This window comes from Tachyglossus aculeatus, unplaced genomic scaffold, assembly GCF_015852505.1.
Source record: "Tachyglossus aculeatus isolate mTacAcu1 unplaced genomic scaffold, mTacAcu1.pri scaffold_92_arrow_ctg1, whole genome shotgun sequence".
In the NCBI taxonomy this organism is placed as follows: Eukaryota; Metazoa; Chordata; class Mammalia; order Monotremata; family Tachyglossidae; genus Tachyglossus; species Tachyglossus aculeatus.
This window is the reverse complement of record NW_024045098.1, coordinates 304,716-324,518: the sequence shown is the minus strand read 5'-3', so window position 1 is coordinate 324,518 and position 19,803 is coordinate 304,716.

Below are 19,803 nucleotides of genomic sequence, written 5' to 3'. Positions count from 1 at the left end.
GAAAGGGGCTCCATCTTTCTTGCATTTTATCTAACAACAGAGCCCAGAGACCAGCAGGGGAGTGAGCCTGACCTTCCCTCCCTAAATTGCCCTTCCCCCATACCAGCACTGCACCCCTCAGCTCTGGGCTGCCCCGGCTACAAACATGAACCAAGAGATTCTTTGGTGACTGTTGGGAACAGGCGAGGCTGCACCACTGTCAGAAAAGGTGGGGCCTGTGTCAGATGTGCAACTCAAAAACCACTCAGGTGCAAGGTCAAAACAGTCCTCATTCAGAGCCGGTTCCTGGTGCCTCCCTGTGGGCTGCAGGATCAGATTTATCTTTCAGTGAGGCTTGCCCCTCAACATGTCCAGCCAAGACCCCTCTCAATCAGGTCTACCAAGTCTCCACTTCTCTCCGACCCACAGCCTCTTCCTGCCTCCTCAGCCAGGGAGAACGTCCTGTGTCGCTGAGGGCAGAGGCTCGGGTGGAGGCTCAGGGCACTTTTCCTGAAATGGAGAAGAAACGTGGCTCATTGGAAAGAGCAGGGGCTTGGGAGTGAGAGGTCATGGGTTCGAATACCGGCTCCACCAATCTACAGCTGTGTTACTCTGGGCACGTCACTAAACTTCTCCGTGCCTCGGTTACCTCATCTGTAAAGTGGGGATGAAGACTGTAAGCCCCACGTGGGAAAACCTGATTACCTTATATCCTCCCCAGCTCTTAGAACAGTGCTTTGCACATAGTAAGCGCTCACCCTATATCCTCCTTAGAGCTTAGAACAGTGCTTTGCCCATAGTAAGCACTTATCAAATGCTATTATCATTATTATTATTATTATTATTATTATTATTATTATTATTTCCCACTGTGTGCTGTGGGGAAGGCCACACGCGATCTCAGAGCAAACCTGGCTGTGACATGAGGTCTGGGCCATGAGTCATGGACCACAGATCCTTGGGCAAATTAGATGGAAACAGGCAGAACCGGATGGATTGTATCATCTGTGCTTCCTATTCCCGACTTCATCTGTGGTTTGGGTCTTCCCGAGTTGGAGCCTGGGGAGAAGTCTGAAGGTGTGGCCATCCAAAGCTGCTCACATTCATTCCGAGCCCAGCCAGGCTCTGGTTCCCTGTCCTTCTGGAAGTCTCAGACAGCAAAGCTCCTTGATGAGAGTGGTCAGATCTCTTATTGAGAAGCAGTGTGGCCTTTGGAAAGGGCATGTGCCTGGCAGCTAGGGGACCTGGATTCTAATCCCTGCAGCGTGACTTTGGACAAGCCAGTCAGTCAATCATATTCATTGAGCACTTTCTTTGCTCAGGGCACTGGACTAAGCACTTGGTAGAGTAATAATAATAATAATAATAGCATTTATTAAGCATTTACTATGTGCAAAGCACTGTTCTGAGCACTGGGGAGGTTACAAGGTGATGAGGGTGTCCCACGGGGGGCTCACAGTCTTAATCCCCATTTTACAGTTGAGGGACCTGAAGCCCAGAGAAGTTAAGTGACTTGCCCAAAGTCATGCAGCTGACAAGTGGCAGAGCCGTGATATGAACCCCTGACCTTTGACTCCACAGCTCGTGCTCTTTCCACTGAGCCACGCTGCTTCTCTATATACAATATGACAATATAGCAGACACATTCCCTGTCCTGGATTTGATCCCATGACCTCTGACTCCAAATCCCGTGCTCTTTCCACTGAGCCACGCTGCTTCTCTATATACAATATGACAATATAGCAGACACATTCCCTGTCCCCAATGAGCTTACATTAATGTAAATGAATAAATTACAGATATGTGGGCAGGGAATGGCACTGTTTATTGTTGTATTGTACTTTCCCCAGTACTTAGTACAGTGCCCTGTACACAGTAAGCGCTTAATAAATGCCACTGAATGAAGGAAAGTGCTGTGAAGCTGTTGGGGAGGGGGAATGAACAAAGGCAGCAAGTCAGGGTGTTGCAGAAGGTAGTTGAAGAAAAGGAAAAGGGAGCTTAGCCAGGGAAGGTCTCTTGGAATCGGTTGTGCCTTCAGGAAGACTTCGAAGAGGGGAGAGCATTGTCTCTTGGATATAAAGAGGGAGGGGATTCTAGACCAGAGGCCAGACATGGGTGAGTGGTCAACAGCGAGATGGACAAGATCGAGGCACAGTGAAAAGATTAGCATCAGGAGAGTGAAGTGTGTGGTCTGGGTTGTAGTAGAAGAGTAGAGAGATGAGGTAGAAAGGGGCAAGGTGACCGAGTGTGTTAAAGCCAACTGAGTTTCTGTTTGAGTGAAGCTGCATGGCTTACTGAAAAGAGCGTGGGCTTGAGAGTCAGAGGTCGTGGGTTCTAATCCTGGCTCTGCCATTTAACAGTTGTGTGACTTTGGACATGTCACTTAACTTCTCTGTGCCTCAGTTACCTCATCTGGAAAATGGGGATTAAGACTGTGAGCCCCAGGTGGGACAACCTGATTACCTTGTATCTACCCCGGCACTTAGAACAATGCTTGGCACCTAGTAAGTGCTTAAGAAATACAATGATAATTATTATTATTACAATATTATTAGAAGAGTAATAGTAATAATGATGGTGGTATTAATTAAGTGCTTACTACGTGTAAAACACTGTTCTAAGCGCTGGGGAGGTTACAAGGTGATCAGGTTGTCCCACAGGGGACTTACAGTTTAAATCCCCATTTTATAGATGAGGTAACTGAGGCACAGGGAAGTTAGGTGACTTGCCCAAAGTCACAAAGCTGATATGTGGTGGAGCCTGGATTTGATCCCATGACCTCTGACTCCAAATCCCGTGCTCTTTCCACTGAGCCATGCTGCTTCTCTAAGAGGAGTGAGGTAAGGTAGAAAGGGGCAAGGTAACTGAGTATGTTAAAGCCAGTTGAGTTTCTGTTTGATGTACAGGTGGATGGTCAACCACTGGAGATTTTTGAAGTGTGGGGAAACATTCCCTGAACTTTTCTGTATTACAATGATCCAGGCAGGAGAGTGAAGTATGGACTGGAGTGGGGAGAGACAGGAGTCTGGGAGATCAGAAGGAGAATGATGCAGTAATCAAGGTGGGATACGATATGTGATTGGATTAACATGGTAGCAGTTTAGATGGGGAGGAAAGGGCAAACTGACATTAGTCATGGATTGAATATGTAGTTTAAATGAGAGAGAGAAGACAAGGATAATGCCAAGGTTATGGGCCTGTGAGACAGGAAGATTGGTGGTACCATCTACAGTGATGAGAACGTCATGTGGAGGACAAGATGTTGGGGGAGAAGACAACGAAGATAAGGGAGGAAGATAAAGGAAGATTGGGAGTTCTGATTTAGGCCTGTTAAGTTTGAGGTGACAGGAGGACATCCAAGTAGAGATGTCCACATAGAGAAGTCATTTAACTTCTTTTTTCCTTCAGTTTCCTCAGTTGTAAAATGAGGACTGAGGGTCATGGATCATGCCTACCATCTGTATTGTACTCTCCCACGTGCTTAGGTAAAGTGCTTTGACCAAATTATGTGCTCAGTACATAGCACTGATTAACCTGCTCCACCCCACCTCACCCATTCACCAACTTGGTCACACCCTCGACCTCATCATCTCCTACCGCTACACTATTCCCACCCTCACCAACTCTGAAATCCCTCTCTCCCATCATAACCTTCTCACCTACCTCCTCACTCACACTCCTCCCTCGGTAAATCTATACCACTACCCCACAGAGACCTCTACTCTCTCGACCCCATCCATCTCTCTCCGCGCATCACACCCCACCTCGCCTCCCTATCCTCTCTACCCACTCTTGACGACCAGATTACTGTTCTCAACTCCACCCTCTCTACTCAACTCAACTCGCTCGCTCCCCTCTCCCTTCGCTGCTCTCGCACCACTAACCCTCAGCCTTGGATCACTGCCACTGCCTGCCGCCTTCGCTCTAATGCTCGAGCTGCTGAACGCTGCTGGCTAAAGTCTAAACACCAAGCCAATCTTGTTCACATTAAGTTAATCCTTTCTTGCCTTAACTCTGCCCTCTCCTCTGCCACGCAAAACTATTTTTCCTCCCTTATTTACACCCATGCCCATCAACCCCGTCAGCTGTTCCATACATTTAACTCCCTTCTCAGGCCCCCTGTTCCTCCACTTCCTCCGTCACTCATCCCCAACGATCTGGCCTCCTATTTCATTAGTAAAATTAACTCCATCAGGTCTGAGCTCCCGAAAGTCACCCCTCCCCCTTCTCCATACCCCCGGCTCTCAACCCTCTGCACTACTCTCCCTTTCTTCCCAGCAGCATCTTCAGATGAGATCTCCTCTCTTCTCTCAAGTACTACTCCATTGACCTGTGTTTCAGACCCCATTCCCTCTCATTTTATGAACTCTCTCGCCCCTTCCCTCCTCCGCTCTTAACTTCCATCTTCAACCGCTCACTCTCCACTGGTTCTTTCCCCTCTGCCTTCAAACGTGCCCACGTCTCTCCCATTCTAAAAAACCCTCTCTTAACCCCACCTCCTCTTCTAGTTATCGCCCTATCTCCCTCCTACCCTTACTTTCCAAACTCCTAGAACGAGTCGTCTACACTCTCTGCCTCGATTTCCTCAATGCCAACTCTCTCCTTGACCCCCTCCAATCTGGCTCCCGTTCCCTAATGTCCACCGAAACTGCCCTCTCGAAGGTCACCAATGACCTCCTTCTTGCCAGATTCAATGGGTCCTACTCTATCCTAATCCTCCTCGACCACTCAGCTGCCTTCGACACTGTGGATCAACCCATTCTCCTCAACACGCTATCCAACATTGACATCTCAGACTCCATTCTCTCCTGGTTCTCCTCTTATCTCTCTCGCCGTTCATTTTCAGTCTCCTTTGCGGGCTCCTCCTCCTCCTCCCATTCCTTTCTGTAGGGGTTCCTCAAGGGTCAGGCCTTGGTCCCCTTCTGTTCTCTATCTACCCTCACTCCCTTGGTGAACTCATTCCCTCCCATGGCTTCAACTATCATCTCTACGCTGATGACACCCAAATCTACATCCCCGCCCCTGCTCTCTCTCCCTCCCTCCAGGTTCATATCTCTTCCTTCCTTCAGGACATTTCCATCTGGATGTCTTCCCGCCATCTAAAACTCAATATGTTCAAGACTGAGCTCCTTATCTTCCCTCCTAAGCCCTGTCCTCTCCCTGACTTTCCCATCACTGTAGTCGGCACTAGCATTCTTCCCATCTCACAAGCCCACAACCTTGGTTTCATCCTCGACTCTGCTCTCTCATTCACCCGAATGCCGGTCTCACTTCTACAATGTCACCAAGATCCGCCCTTTCCTCTCCATCCAAACCGCTACCTTGCTGGTTCAATCTCACATCCTATCCCGACTGGATTATTGTATCTCCTTCGTCTCTGATCGCCCATCCTCCTGTCTCTCCCCGCTTCAGTCTATACTTCACTCTGCTACGCGGATAATCTTTGTGCAAAAACGCTCTGGACATGTCACTCCCCTCCGAAAAGCTCTCCAGTGGTTGTCTGTCAACTGATGAATCTTGCAAAACCTCCTCACTCTCGGCTTCAAGGCTTTCCATCACCTCGCCCGCTTCTACCTTATCTCCCTTCTCTCCTTCTACACCCCAGCCTGAACATTCCTCTCCTCTACTGCCTCTAACCTCCTCACTGGGCCTCGTTATCGCCTGTCCCGCCGTCAATCCCCAGCCCACGTTCTTTCCCTGACCTGGAATGCCCTCCCTCCATACATCTGCCAAATTAGCTTTCTTCTTCCCTTCAACCCTACTGAGAGCTCACCTCCTCCAGGCTGCCTTCCCAGACTGAGCCCCTATTTTCCTCTCCTCCTCCCCATCCCACTCTCTGCTCTTCCTCCTTCCCGTCCCCACAGCACTTGTATACATTTGTAGAGATTAATTACTCCATTTATTTTACTTGTATATATTTACTACTCTATTTTGCTAATGATGTGCATATAGCTATAATTCTATTTATTCTGATGGTTTTCACACATGTCTACATGTTTTGCTTTGTTGCCTGTCGCCACCTTCTAGACTGCGAGTCCGTAGTTCCGTAGGGACCGTCTCTATATGTTGCCGATTTGTTCTTCCCAAGCGCTTAGTACAGTGCTCTGCACACAGTAAGTGCTTAATAAATACGATTGATTGAATGAATGAATGTCCCCCTTCGTGAAGGTGAACTCCGGGAATTGCAGTCTGCCTCAGTTCGGCCTCTGGTTTCAGGGTCTATGGGGAGGAGGGGTTGAGGCTTCTTCTCCTCCCCTGCCTCTGGTTCAGGGGCACTGGGGAGCTCCACTCTTTCCCCAGCTGGAGTCCTGGGAGACAGGATCAGAGTTTCCCAGGCAACCTGGACTCATGCGCAAGGAGAGACCCCAGTCTCCTTGAGGAAGGTTGCTTGGTTCCATTTGTTCTGGTAGTTGCCCTAAATTTCCTGGATTGTGCTCTTTCCTGAGATGCTCCCGTTTCCTAGAGGCCTCAGCCATGAATCCAACCTGCCACCATAGCAATTTACTGTATGGCCCTTTGCCAATAAAAGGGGGCTTTGGACTCAGCGATGCAGCCCTGTGGGTTCTGTGAAAGTGATGGTGTGCATATAGCTGTAATTCTATTTATTCTGACGGTTTTGACACTTATCTACATGTTTTGTTTTGTTGTCTGTCTCCCCCTTCTAGACTGTGAGCCCGCTGTTGGATAGGGACCGTCTCTATATGTTGCCAACTTGTACTTCCCAAGCGCTTAGTACAGTGCTCTGCACACAGTAAGCACTCAATAAATACGATTGAATGAATGAATGAATGAATGAATGAATGAGATGGTGGAGACCCTTCCCAGTGGGACAGAACTCTCAGGGAGAAGGGAAGCATCAACCCCATTTCCCTTTCCTATTCACCCTACTTTCTGCATCAATCAATCAATCAATCAATCAATCGTATTTATTGAGCGCTTACTATGTGCAGAGCACTGTACTAAGCGCTTGGGAAGTACAAATTGGCATCACATAGAGACAGTCCCTACCCGATAGTGGGCTCACAGTCTAAAAGGGGGAGACAGAGAACAGAACCAAACATACCAACAAAATAAGATAAGTAGGATAGAAATGTACAAGTAAAATAAATAAATAAATAAACAGAGTAATAAATATGTACAACCATATATACATATATACAGGTGCTGTGGGGAAGGGAAGGAGGTAAGATGGGGGGATGGAGAGGGGGACGAGGGGGAGAGGAAAGAAGGGGCTCAGTCTGGGAAGGCCTCCTGGAGGAGGTGAGCTCTCAGCAGGGCCTTGAAGGGAGGAAGAGAGCTAGCTTGGCGGATGGGCAGAGGGAGGGCATTCCAGGCCCGGGGGATGACGTGGGCCGGGGGTCGATGGCGGGACAGGCGAGAGCGAGGTACAGTGAGGAGATTAGTGGTGGAGGAGCGGAGGGTGCTGGCTGGGCAGTAGAAGGAGAGAAGGGAGGTGAGGTAGGAGGGGGCGAGGTGATGGAGAGCCTTGAAGCCCAGGGTGAGGAGTTTCTGCCTGATGCGCAGATTGATCGGTAGCCATTGGAGGTTTTTGAGGAGGGGAGTGATATGTCCAGAGCGTTTCTGGACAAAGATAATCCGGGCAGCAGCATGAAGTATGGATTGAAGTGGAGAGAGACACGAGGATGGGAGATCAGAGAGAAGGCTAGTGCAGTAGTCCAGACGGGATAGGATGAGAGCTTGAATTAGCAGGGTAGCGGTTTGGATGGAGAGGAAAGGGCGGATCTTGGCAATGTTGCGGAGCTGAGACCGGCAGGTTTTGGTGACGGCTTGGCTGTGAGGGGTGAATGAGAGAGCGGAGTCGAGGATGACACCAAGGTTGCGGGCTTGTGAGACGGGAAGGATGGTAGTGCCGTCAACAGAGATGGGAAAGTCAGGGAGAGGACAAGGTTTGGGAGGGAAGACAAGGAGCTCAGTCTTCGACATGTTGAGCTTTAGGTGGCGGGCGGACATCCAGATGGAGATGTCCTGAAGGCAGGAGGAGATGCGAGCCTGGAGGGAGGGGGAGAGAGCAGGGGCAGAGATGTAGATCTGGGTGTCATCAGCGTAGAGGTGATAGTTGAAGCCGTGGGAGCGAATGAGGTCACCAAGGGAGTGAGTGTAGATTGAGAACAGAAGGGGACCAAGCACTGAACCTTGGGGAACTCCCACAGTAAGAGGATGGGAGGGGGAGGAGGAACCTGCAAAAGAGACTGAGAAAGAACGACCGGAGAGGTAAGAGGAGAACCAGGAGAGGACGGAGTCTGTGAAGCCAAGGTCAGATAACGTGTTGAGGAGAAGGGGGTGGTCCACAGTGTCAAAGGCAGCTGAGAGGTCGAGGAGGATTAGGACAGAGTATGAGCCGTTGGATTTGGCAAGCAGGAGGTCATTGGTGACCTTTGAGAGCGCAGTTTCCGTGGAATGAAGGGGACGGAAGCCAGACTGCCAGAATAGCATCAGCTATTCACTTGTGTCTGCAATCCTTAAGCCCTCAGATATTCATTACCCAAAGCCCCTCTGCTCTTAGGCCCATATCCTTAACCTCTGTAGCCTCCATTAAGTGTAATTTATTTTATTGTTTATCTCCCATTCTACACCGTAAAGTCCTTGTGGTCAGGGATCAGATCTAACAATTCTATTCTATTTGTAATCTCCCACGGGTTTAGTGCAGACCTGTACACCATAAGCACTTAGTAAATACCATGTATTGTTGGAATTATTGACTGATTCATTGGGGTGAAAGTGTCTCTTTTTTAAAACCCCTGAAGCCCCGCCTCCCCCATCTCTTGTCCCCAGTGACCTGGCCTCCTTCTTCACTGAGAAAATTTAAACCACCAGGTGTGATATCCCTAAAATCTTCCCTGCTCCTCTCCATTCCCCCTTCCTCCTGCCCCTTCAACACTCCCGTCTTTTCCAGCAGTATCTCAAGAGGAGGTCTCCTGCCTTCTCTCAAATTCCACAGTACACAGCCGACTCCATCCCTTCGCAATTATCAAAACACTTACCACCTCCTTCTTCCCTCCCTGACCACCATCTTCAATTGGTATCTCTCCAGTGACTTTTCCCCACTGCTTTCAAACATGCCCATGTATTTCCTATCCAAAAAAAACCCTCCCGTGGCCCCTCGATGCTCTCCCATCATAACCCCATCCCCTTCCTATCATTCCTCTCCAAACTCCTAGAATGAGTTGTCTACATCTGTTCACTCAAGTTCCTTTCTCCAAATCTCTCCTTGACCCCCTTCTATCTGGCTTCTGTCCCCTTCACGCCAAAAGAAACCGCTCTCTCAAATGTCACAAACGATGTCCTTCTTGCTAAATCCCACAGCCTCTATTCCATCCAAATCGTTCTTGGCCTCGCATCTGACTTTGACACTGTTGTTCATTCAATAGTATTTATTGAGTGCTTATTAAGTGCAGAACACTGTACTAAGCGCGTGGGAAGTACAAGTCGGCAACGTATATAGTCCCTTAAATATAATCCAACCTTGTCTTTACTGACACTGTCATCTCCTGATTCTCCTCCTAGCTCCCTGGTCACTCCTTCTCAGTCTCTATCAAGGGCTCCTCCTCTGCCTCCCACTCCCTAACTGTGGGCATCCCTCAAGGTTCAGTTCTGGGTACCCTTCTATTCTCCATCTACACCCACTCCCTTGGAGAAATCATTTGCTCCCATGGCTTCAACTTCTACGGCTATCCAGATGATTCCCAAATCTACATCTCCAGCCCCAATCTCTCTCCCTCTCTGTAGTCTCACATTTCCACTTGCCTTCCGGACATCTCTACTTGGATGTCCCCAAAACACCTCACACATATCATATCCAAAACAGAATTCTTCATCTTCAAGACCAAACCTGTCCTCCCCTGATTTTCCCATCACTTGTAGACAACACCACCATCCTTCCTGTCTCTCTAACCCATAACCTTGGCATTGTCTTCGACTCTTCTCTCTCATTCAACCCACATCTTCTGTCAATAAATCCGGTTACTTCAACCTTCACAGCATCGGTAAAATCCTCTTATTCATCTCCATCCAAACGTCTGCCACAGGTATCCGTGGTGATTCCCACGGTAATCCTATTCCACCTTAATTCCTATGCTGGCCTACTTACTGTCCTCCCTACCTCTTGTCTATTCCTACTCCACTCCATACTTCACGCTGCTGCCTGGATCATTTGCCTGGATTTTCCCCCTGGATCCTTTTCATCCTTGCATGCTTTAACTCTTCCCTCTCCTCTGCCTGGCAAAATTACTTCTCCACCTTTCTCCATCTCCATCTCCATACTCATTTTCCTCACTAGTTGTTCCAGATGTTCAACTCCCTCGTCAAGCCTCCTGTTCCCTTACCTCCAACATCACTTGCCCCTAGTGACCTGGCTTCCTTCTTTATTGATACTACTGAAACCGTCAGGAGTGCTCTCCCGAAAATCTCCCCTGCTCCTCTCCAGTTCCTCATTCCTCCTGCCCCTTCATCAACGCTCTCTTCCTTTCCAGCAGTATAAGAAGAAGAGATCTCCTACTTTCTCTCAAAATCCATCCCTCTACCTACTCCTCCCATCCTATCCCTTTGCAACTTATTAAAACATTTTCCCTTACCTTCTTCCCTTCCTGACTGCCCTCTTGAGCGGGTTGCTGTCAAGTGGCTTCTTCCCCACTGCTTCAGTAGATGTAGGGAAAGGTGATTTGAACCAGAATCTTTTTTATTGTTACTGAGTAAATAAACGACTAAGCATTTTTGGGATCTCTGATGATAGTGTGTCTCTGTGATAGAGGTTGGAGGACAACTCTAGTTTCCAGGGATACACAATGCTCTATGAAGCCATGGGATAGGGAGGGAACACTTTCTCCACAAGCTTCCTGTAATTGTAATCAGCCTGGGATGGGGGTGCTAGGCTAATCCCTAATTACCACTTTATATTCAGGGCAACTCTTGAGCTTCAGTCCAAGGGTGGTTGCAGTGATAGGGATACCATGAACAGAAGGTCCCCAGATCTGTGTTTAAGAATGGAAGACGTGCAGAGTCTAATTAGGGTCACTTCTAAAGTGACTCCAGGGTCTGTTTTGGCCGGGATTTAGGGCTGTCCTATTTCCTGCCAATTTTTTTGTAAAAAAAATATTTTTCTTCCTTTTTTCTTCCTTTAAGTTCTGAAGAAACAATTGCTGCCCATTTTCCTTCCCAGTGGTGTTAGTATTAGTGGTAGTAGTGGTAGAAGTAGTAGTAATAGTAGTAGTAGTAGTAGTAGTAGTAGTAGTAGTTATAGTAATTTTATTAATTAAATGTTTAATGGCTGCAGAGCACTGTATTAAGTGTTGGGAAAACATAATGTTGATAATAATAATAATGTTGGTATTTGTTAAGCGCTTACTATGTGCCTAGCACTGTTATAACTGCTGGTAGAGATACAAGGCTATCAGGTTGTCCCACTTGGGGATCACACTCTTGATCCCCATTTTACAGATGAGGTAACTGAGGCACAGAGAAGTTAAGTGACTTGCCCAAAGTTACACAGCTGACAAGTGGCAGAGATGGGATTAGAACCCATGATCACTGACACCGAAGCCCATGTTCTTTCTACTAAGCCACTCTGCTTCTCACACAAGTGAGAAGCAGCATAGCCTGGTGAGAACGAATTATGTCCTAGTGACAAGAGCCTGGATCTTGGAGTCAGAGTGTCTGGATTCTAATCCTAACTCAGGCATTTTTTAAATGATATTTGTTAAGCATTTACTGTGTCCCAGGCACGGTACCAAGTGCTGGGATAAATACAAGCTAACTAGGTTAGGCACAGTCCATGCCCACATAACACTTACAGTCTTAATCCTCATTTTTCAGATGAGATAACTGAGGCCCAGGGAGATTAAGTGATTTGTGCAAGGTCATACAGTAGACAAGGGGTGGAGCTGGAATTAGAACCCAAGTCATCTGACACTCTGGCCTATCCTTTTTCCGTTAGGCCACACTACCTCAGTTGTCTGCTGTGTGACCTTGGGCAAGTCACTTAACTTCTCCGTGCCTCAGCTATATCATTTGTAAAATGGGGATAAAGACTGTAATCCCAATGTGGGGCAGGGATTGTGTTTAAACCAATTATCTTGCACTTCTTCCAGTATTTACAGTAGTGTCTGTCACTATGTAAGCACTTTATAAACACCATATTTTTTTACACCAAGAAATAGGAATGATCGCTGCCCTCTGAGAGGTTCAAAATTTATGAATAAAGGTGAGGAAGAGGATTTGAACACTTGAGGAGCAATGGAAAATAAAACATTAAAGGAGCTTAAAAGACAGGACAAATACACAATACCCAAAACGAAAACAAATGTCAGTAGGGAGCTGTGGCTATAGGAGCAGAATTGCAGGACTTCTGTGATTCTTAATCACATCGAATACTAATTGTTAACGGCTTTCAATGATATCATCATCTGCTTATTTTAGTGCCCTTGCATGTTAATTGTTAACTGCTCTTTGTGATGTCATCTGCTTATTTTAATGCCATCGCATGTTAATTGTTAGCTACTCTCTATGATGTCATCATCTACTTATTTTATTATTGCTACTGCATTATTGCTACTGCATGATATTTGTTAACTACCCACTGTGCTGTCATTTACCTTGCTGACCTCACCATGAACTTTCAATTCCCCTTCTCCCAACTGCCCTTCCCATTCCTCACCTTCCCCTTTCCCTCTCCCACCCAGCTCTTTCCCTCCTTTTCCCCCTCCCCCAACTCTCCCCATCACCCCTCTCCAGAATCACTCTTTACCAGCGTGGACCCTCAACCCCTCCCTTCCAACTCCCTCCCCTCCTCCCCGCCCCCACCGTATCCCAGTTCTCCTTTCTCATTTCCACCCTTCTTCCTCCTCTCTCTGCCCAGGGTCCGCCAACTCATTCCAATCCAAACCCTCCCAACTACTCGCACCCTTCCCCTTCCCTCCCCTCCCCCCACAGCTGCTGCCAAGTTTGGCCTTTGGAAATTCCGTTTCATTATAAGTAAGCTCCCTTTCATCCTTGACCTGTTCCTTTCCAGCTATCTCCTCCTCCTCGCCCTAACCGAAACATGGCTCATTCCGGATGACACGGTTTCTTCTGCTTCTCTTTCCAGCGGAGGACTTTTCTTCTCCCACTCTCCCAGACTCGCTGGAAAAGGAGAAGGTGCCGGCTTCCTTCTTGCACCCAATGTCACTTTCGCACTATCCTTCCTCCCCCTTCTCTTTCTTTCCCCTCCTTTGAAGCCCATATTACTTACCTCTACCACTCCCTCCAGATTCTTGTAGCCATCGTCTACCGCACCCCTGGCACCATCGCCAACTTTTTAAAATGATTTTGACCCCTTTCTCACCTTCCTTCTCTTCTTTTCCGTGCCCACTCTGATCCTCGGAGACTTCCACATCCACATGGATGTCCCTGGTGACTCCTCTACCGCTCACCTTCTATCTCTCCTTAACACTGTCAGCCTCCTGCTCCACCCCACTTCGCCCACTCAACAATTTGGTCACACCTTCGACCTCATCATCTCCTACACCTGCACTATCTCCACCCTCACCAACACTGAAATCCCTCTCTCTGATCATAACTTTCTCACCTGCCTCCTCAGTCACACTCTTCCCCCTTGTAAATCTATATCACTACTTCACAGAAAAAGGATATGGACATGACTTAGCAATGAGAGCTTGCATTACCCTGGGCACTGAAGGAGCCCAGATTTTTCATGAGGCCTGGTACAGGCTCAAGGAAGAGAGGCAACGACTGACAGATAACAGATCATTCCCCAACTAGGTGCCAGGACAGAAAACTGGACCTCAGACACTGGTCAGACTATTTGGTGATGGGAGCAGTATTCACTGTGTAACTTTGGGCAAGTCACTTAACTTCTCTGTGCCTCAGTTACCTCATCTGTCAAATGGGGTTTAAGATGGTGAGCCCCAAGTGGGACAACCTGATTACATTCTAACTACACCAGCGCTTAGAACGGTGCTTGGCACATAGTAAGCACTTAACAAATACCATCGTTATTATTCCAGCGCTTATAACAGTGCTTGGGATGTAGTAAGCACTTAACAAGTACCATTATTGTTATTATTGTTATTGTCATTATTTTATGGGTGCAATGAAGCATGTGTGGCGGAGCTGGAATCAGGCTGAAACTGAACCTAGATGGGAGTTCTGAGGATGGGAGGTAGATGAGCTTGTGTTTGGGATGGAAGCTGGAGTTGGAGGGAGTGTGGAGTCTCAGATCTTGGGAAAATTTCCCTCCCACACTGCAGACTCAGGCTGCAGGCAAGAGAGACACCATTCCACAGAAGCTCCCTGCCCCACCCTCTTCTACCTGGGTATTTTGATGACATTTCCCTGCCAGACAATCACAGTAGCACACTCAGAGCCCTCACTTCCCATGCATAATGATGGCATCTTTAACAAGCCAATGCTTTCAAACAAACTCATGAATCCCTTAGCCTAAAAATCCCTCCGAAGACCTCACATCACCTTCCAATTATTAAATCATCCTTCCTGAATTCCTCAAGTGAGTTGTTTGAATGTTACCTCCACTTCCTCTCCTCCAATTTTCTCCTTCAATTCCTCCACCGCTTGGAAAAGTCCCTTTCTAAGGTTATCAAAGACCTCTTTCTTGCCAAATATAATGGCCTCTACTCCATACTAATTCTCCACAACCTCTGCCTTCAATGTTCCCTTTTCCTGGAATTACTAACTTTGGCTTCACCGACATTGTTTACTCCTGGCTATCCTCTTATCTTTCTGGATTCTTCTTCTCATTCTCTATCACTTCTGAACACCACCTCTAACTCTGGGGGGTCCATCAAGCATCGGGTCTGCTCTATTTACACCCCTGCCTCAGTGAACTCTCACCCCCGCAGTCAGTCAATCACATTTCCGCAGTGCTTATTGTGTTCAGAGCACTATAGTAAGTGCTTGGGATCGTACAATATGACAATATAGCAGACACATTCCCTGCCCACAGTGAGCTTACAGTCTAGAGGGGAAGACACACTTTAATATAAATTAATGAAATTACAGATATAAACAAAGGTGTTGTAGGTCCGGGAGGAGAAATGAGGAATGGGTGGATTTTACTGATGTTGTGAAGGTCAAACCAATAGGATTTAGTGATGGTTTGAATACGTGGGTTGCATGATAGAGAGGAGCCTATGGAAAACGCCACGGATGTGAGACAGGAAGGATAGTGGTGCAATCTACAGTGATGGGAAAGTCAGGGAAAGGGCAGGGTTTGGGTGGGAAGATAAGGAGTTCTGTTTTTGGCATGTTAAGTTTGAAGTGATGGCGAGACATCTAAGTAGAGATGCCTTTAAGGCAGGAGGAAATGTGAGACTGCAGAGAGGGAGGCAGATCATGGTTGGAGATGTAAATTTGGGAGTCCTCTACATAGAGGTGGTGGTTGAATCCATGTGAGTGAATGATTCCTCCAAGGGAGTGGGTGTAGATGGAGAATAGTAGGGGACCCAGAACTGAACCTTGGGGTGGGAGGCAGAGGAGGAGCCTTTAAAAGATACTCAGAATTAAGAGGCAGAGAAATAGGAGGAGAGACAGGAGAGGAAATTGTCAGTGAAGCTGAGGTTGGATAATGTTTCCAGGAAAAGGAGGTGGTCGACTATGTCAAAGGCAGCCAAGAGGTTAAGGAGGATTAGGATGGAGTAACAGCCACTGGATTCGACATGCAGAATTTTGACCCCTTTCTCACATTCCTTCTCTTTTTCTCCATGCTCACATTGATCCTGGGGGACTTCAATATCCACATGGCTGTTCCTGATGACCATTCGGCTGCCTACATTCTATCACTCCTCAACTCCACTGACCTCCTGCCCCACCCCACCTCACCCTTTCACCAATTTGGACACACACTGTATCTCATCATCTCTAGTCAGTGCACATCTCTACCCTCACCAACTCTGAAATCCCTCTCACTGATCGCAACCTCCTGATCTGACTTCTTTCACACACACCTCCTCCGCACAAATCTGTGCTGTTCCTTCACAGAGACCTCCGATCTTTGATCCCATTGAATTCTATCAACTCATCCTGCCGCATTTAACCTCCATACCCAAAATGTCTTTCCTTGATGACCGAGTTGACACTCTAAACACCACCGTCTCTACTGAACTTAACTCACTCATTCCCCTTTCCAGTTATTGATCTTGTGTCACGGACCAAAAGTGCTGGATCACGTCCACAGTCCACTTCCTTTGCCTTTGTGCATGAGCCACAGAGCACTGCTGGCCGAAATCCAGATATCAGCGTGACCTTGTCCACTTCAAGTTTATCCTTTAGTGCTTTAATTCAACACTGTCCTCTGCCCGGCAAAATGATTTCCCCAACCTTATTAACACCCATACTTATCACCCTCACCAGTTGATCCAGACATTTAACTACCTCCTCAAACTCCTCTCCTCCCACCTCACCTATCTCTTGCCCCCTGTGACTTAGCCACCTACTCATTAAGAAAATTGATACCACCAGGTGTAATCTCACTAAAACTTCCCCTAACGCACTTCAGTACCTCCCCACTCCTGCCCCTTCTTTCACTCTCCCAACTTTTCCAGAAATATCTATAGGTGACTTCTGCCTTTTCTCAAAATCTACACCCTTCACCTGTGTTTCCCACCCCATTACTTCTCATCTTAACAAAAGACTTGACCCATGCCTTCTTCCTTCCCTAACAGCTATCTTCAGTTTGCTCTCCAATGGATTTTTTCCCACTGCTTTCAAACATGCCCATATCTCCTCTATCCTAAAAAAAACCCCTCCCTTGACCCCATGGCTCCCTCTAGTTACTGCCACACCTCCCTCTTACCAATCCTCTCTAAACTCTTAGAGCGAGCTGTTTACATCCACTGTCTCACGTTCTTCTCCTCCAAATGTCTCTTGATCCCTTCCAATCTGGCCTTTGTCCGCTTCACTCCACAGAAACTGCCCTCTCATAGGTCACCAGTGATCTCCTTCTTGCAAAATCCAAAGGCCTCTACTCCATCTTAATCCTTCTCAACCTCTCAGCTTCCTTCGACAGGATCTACCACCCCCTTCTCCTGGTAACATTATCCAACCTCGGCTTCACTGACACTATCCTCCCCTGGTTCACCTCCTATCTCTCTGGCCATTCATTCTTAGTCTCTTTTGTGGGCTTCTCCTCTGCCTTCCACCCTCTAACTGTGAGGATACCTCAAAGGTCAGTTCTGGGTCCCCTTCTATTCTTCATCTGCACCAACTCCCTTGGACAGCTCATTCACTCCTATGGCTTCAACTACCACCTCTATTCAGTTGATACAAAAACCTACATCTCCTCCCCTGATCTCTCTCCCTTTCTGCAACCTCGCATTTCCTCTTGCCTTCTAGACATCTTTACTTGCATGTTCTCCCATCACCGAAAACTAAACATGTCCAAAACAGAACTCCTTATCTTCGCACCCAAACCCTGCCCTCCCCTTGACTTTCCCATTGCTGTAGATGGGCCTGGGAGGTAGAGGATTTGAGTTCTAATCCCTGCTCTGCCATTTACTTGCTCTGTGACCTGTCACTTCTCTGTGTCCCAGTTCCCTAATTTGCAGAATGGGAATTCAATACCTATTCTCCCTACCTATAGAGTATGGGACCCATGTGAGACCTGATTGTCTTGTATCTACCGTAGTGCTTAGAACAAGGTTTGGCACACAGTAATTGCTTAACAAATGTGATTATTTATTATTATTAATAATAATCAATTATTATTATTAATGATGATTATATCCCGCTCCCGCAAGCATTTCTAAGCTATAAGAATGGAATTTGATTAAGTCAGCCTGAAATTTAGATTTCCACCAGCAGTGCTCTGCGGCTCGAGCACTAGAATAAAGGAGGCAACTGTGCAGGTGATTCAGGGCTGTGGGTTAATAGTAAGAGATTGACGAGGGGTTAGGGGAGAAAGTGAGTTGAGTTCAATAGAGAGGGTAGTATTGAGAGTGTCTATTTGGTCATCAAGGGGAGATAGATTGAGTGTGGAAGCTAAGTGGGGCATGGTGACTTGAGAAAATTGGATGGGGTCCAGGGATCGGAGGTCTCTGTGGAGGAGGTGTGTGGGAGTGGAGGCAAGTGAGAAGGTTTTGGTCAGAGAGAGGTATTTCAGAGTTAGTGAAGGTAAGGATCTGCAGTGGTTAGAGATGATGAAATCGAGTTTGTGTCCAGGTTGGTGAGTGGGCAAGGTGGGGTGGAGCTAGCTGTCAGTGGAGTTGCAGAGTATTAGAAGGCAGTCAGCAGAAGAGTTATGAGGAACATCTATGTAGATATTGAAGGCCCCAAGGATCAATGTGGGCATGGAGAATGAGAGATGGAATATGAAAAAGGAATCAAAATGGTTAAAGAAGCTGGAGGTGGGACCGGGGGTGGTAGATAACAATTACTAGAGTCATTGTTACTAGTGTGTGGTAGAGGCAGACGGTATGGGCTTCAATGGAAGGGAAAGACAGGGATGGTGGAGGTGGAATGGTGCGAAAGCAGCACTGGGGCAAAAGAAGGAAGCCAACACCTCCTCCTTTCCCACTGAGTTTGGGCGAGTGGGAGAAGATGAGATCCCCTCTGGAGAGAGCAGCAGGGGAGACTGTGTCATCTGGGGAGAGCCAGGTTTCAGTGGTGGTGAGGAGGAGGAATGCCTGAATCAGAAACAGATCAAGGATTGAGGGAAGTTTCCCCATGATGGAGCAGGGGTTCCACAGGTCACACGTGGCTGAGGTTGGCTGACCTGTCATGAACAGCTGCTCCTGGGGCCTACAATTTAACACACTTGGTAAATGCGAACTTCAATGCAGGCTTTAGTTCCTGACGTGGTCTTTCTCCCAGAAGTAGCCAAGTTCTGCATCCTGAACTCCTTAAGCTCCGAAATTCTTAGCAGTCCACGGGATTCAATCTTACAGCTTTTCCTCCCCATCTGAGGAACTATCAATCCTCCTCTTGCTGGACTCTTGCCAAGTAACTCCCAAAAGAGACAGAGTAGGGGCCCCGCTCATCTTGGGCAAACCTTGTCCCTCCCCGAGTTTGATTATTCTTGGACCACCTTGTCTGGTCCCCAAGCTCCCAGCAGCTCCTTTACCAAGTTCTCCTGAATCGACCTCCCCGACCCCGGTGCTAGGAGCTGAGCTTGTCCCTGAGCTCACACCACTCCTCAGGTCAGAAAGGGGAATGTGATTTTTTCTCTGTTCATGATGCTAGGTCCCTGTCCAGGGGACTCTGCAACAGGACCAGGCCTCTGGAAGCCGATTCCAGGGGCTCAGGGATTGTCCCCAAACCGTATACAAAGTCTGCATATGTGACTTTGGTATGCAAAGACACAAGACGCTTTCTGGCTGGTTCACGGAGGGTGGGCCTTTATCCTCCCATGCTCGGAGAGGACAATAATCTTGGCACTCCCAGGAGGGAAGTGGTGCTAGGCTCAGATCAACTGAGCTCTAGATATCACCTCCCCACCTTGCTTCTCTAAATTCTCTGAGGGTTGGGTCTTGGAGTGCCTTCCCCCTTGCTGGGATTGAGTATAGCAATATTTGTTAAGCGTTTTACTATGTGTCAGGTACTGTATTAGGCATTGGGAGAAACACAACATAATGAGTTCAGAAACAGTATGATGAAAGAATAAATAAAATAAAATAAATAGATGGGACTCACAGTAATAGGATGAGAGAGAATAGGTAATCTATCCCCATTTTAGATGAGGTAACTGAGGCCCAGAGAAAGTTACAATAATTTCCCAAGGTCTTCCATCAGACAAGTGGCAGAGCAGAATTAGAACCTAGATTCTCTGACTCTCAGGGTCATGGGTCAAAGTCCTGTGGC